This window comes from Eleutherodactylus coqui, chromosome 7, assembly GCF_035609145.1.
Source record: "Eleutherodactylus coqui strain aEleCoq1 chromosome 7, aEleCoq1.hap1, whole genome shotgun sequence".
NCBI classification, from domain to species: Eukaryota; Metazoa; Chordata; class Amphibia; order Anura; family Eleutherodactylidae; genus Eleutherodactylus; species Eleutherodactylus coqui.
Genome location: NC_089843.1, coordinates 201,363,040 through 201,365,342, shown reverse-complemented (window position 1 = coordinate 201,365,342; position 2,303 = coordinate 201,363,040). Strand labels below are relative to the sequence as shown.

General features: G+C 44.9%; 1 pseudogene; it reads left to right on the top strand.

Annotated features, from left to right (window-relative positions):
- The first annotated feature begins 1,309 nt into the window (after nt 1-1,309).
- On the top strand, nt 1,310-1,490 carry LOC136573971 (U2 spliceosomal RNA; annotated as a pseudogene).
- Nucleotides 1,491-2,303: the final 813 nt, after the last annotated feature.

Below are 2,303 nucleotides of genomic sequence, written 5' to 3'. Positions count from 1 at the left end.
CGGACATTCCTGTTCCTGTTTCTGAATCAGTGCAGATTTTAGGTGTCTCCTTTAATGAGTCAAACAATGGTTTTACCAGTTGGGACTTGGTGGCACAAAAAATAAACAAAAAACTGTGTATGTGGAGCATGCGGCAGCTGACGCTGGAGGGGAAGGTTTTAATTACAAAGATGATTATTTTACCGATTTTACTATACCTCAGTTTGGTGTTTCCCCCTCCAGACCGGCTGCTAAAGAAAATCACAAAAGCATGCTTCACCTTCCTATGGAACTCCAAGATGGAAAAACTTAGACGAGAAATAGTTTTAAAACCCAAACCCATGGGGGGGAAGGATTTCCCTGATTTTAAGGCTTTTCTTTTAACTAAGTTTTTTAGTATGTGTTTGAATGCTGTTTTTAAGAGTCATTATTGGTCTTACTTCGTCCGTTTTAATACAGGTTATTTTATGCGTAGACATAGGTGGTTTTCCACAGTTTTAAACTCCCCCTATTCTTTTAACCTGACAGACGAGTACAAGATTTTAGCAAAAACGGTGATTTTATATGATCTGAGTGGTAAGACCGTACAATATCTTTTAAATAGTAAAAAAACATATAAGGACATAAAGGAAAGTGGTTTTATGGCGCCTGCAGGGAATTTTAATGAAGAAAAAACAAAACAAATATGGAGAATGGTGAATGATAATTCTCTTTTTAATTCCCAGAAGGACCTTGCCTGGAGCTGCGTTCACGAGTGTCTTCCATGCCGGGCATTCCAGCATCGAAGAGGGTTGACCAACTCTGCCGCATGCCCAAGACCAGGATGCCGAGATGACGAGACGATACAACACCTGATGTGGACCTGTTACTTCGCCCAACTTATATGGACTAAAATAAGCCCTCTTCTACGTAAAATCACCCGGATTAAAGAGCTAAAGATGGAGACCGTGCTGTACGGATGCCTGGAGTGCCCCACATGGACCGAGAGGATAATGGCATGGAAGACCATCAACTGCGTGAAGGCAGCTCTATGGAAGGCCCGAAACATTTTACTGTTTAAACATGAGATTTTAACAGTGCAGGACGTTTTATCTATTTGTTTTAGCGAGATGTATGATTATTTTATAATAGATAAAAAGAACTTTCCGATTTTATCCAGAAAATGGCTTTTAAGTGAGTGGAGTTCCATATTGTGATGCCACCAAGTGCCCATTTTATGTGTATGTATATCTGTATTTTTAAAGAGTTTTTGTTTTAGAACATTTTAGGTTTTAAAATGTTTCTAAAGTGCATTTATTTTGTAAAACTCTTGATGTTTCAATAAAGTCACCCCACTAGTTGGGGATGTTAACTCAAAATCTGTTCTTATCAGTTTAATATCTGATACGTCCCCTATCTGGGGACCATATATTAAATGGATTTTTAGAACAGGGAGCTGGAAAAAGAGCTTGCTCTGTCCACTCCACGCATTGACCTGGTATTGCAGTACCTCCAGGACCGGTGCACCCCCTTTCCTACAACCGTTTCCAAAAGCAGAAAAACAACACCGACGAGCAAGAGGTGCAGCGCAGCTGTGGCGGCGGCTGCTGCTACCACCACCACCCAAGCACTTTGATTGACACTCAGCCCGTCTGCTCGCAACATTGTATCCACTGAGCAGCTGCGTCTGCCAGAGTGTGCACAGCACAGGTACAACTGGAAGCAAAACAACACACACACCAGTTCATATGGCAGCCGCACTCTATAGTTCGTACCTACCGCTGCGCTAATAGCCAAGTTGGAAACATCGGGCAGGCACAGCGTATCCTGGCAGCCTGCGTCTGTATGCTCCACGTATTCGGGTCATGGGTGTATGTGCAGGGGGCCCGGAGCCCTAGGGGGCCCATAAAGTCTCTCTTCCCCACATTGTAAACCAATGCTATCAATGAAGCTTTATAGTTTGGGGGCCCAGTTCCAGACTTTGTACTGGGGCCCCGCAGCTTCAAGTTACACCTCCGGATCAGGATAATGCTAGGCCATTCCAACCAGCCTGTGTGTGTGACCTGCAGTCGCTGGTAGTCGAAAAGCGGCCGGCCCCGGATGCGCGCTTCAGAGTGGACAGACAGCAGCGGACCCCCAATCACACAGGCCCAAGGCTTGCTATGTAGCACGGAATACCTCATTGGACTGCAGCACTCCACGCGGGCTGAGATACACGCTCCACGTGGGATGGGCAGTATTCGTCCATGAAGATCCAGGCCAACGTTTAGAGATGGAGCAACACTCGGGGAGCAAAGAACTCCAACGAACGGACGTCTACTTTACAAGGATGTATTGCTTTATTC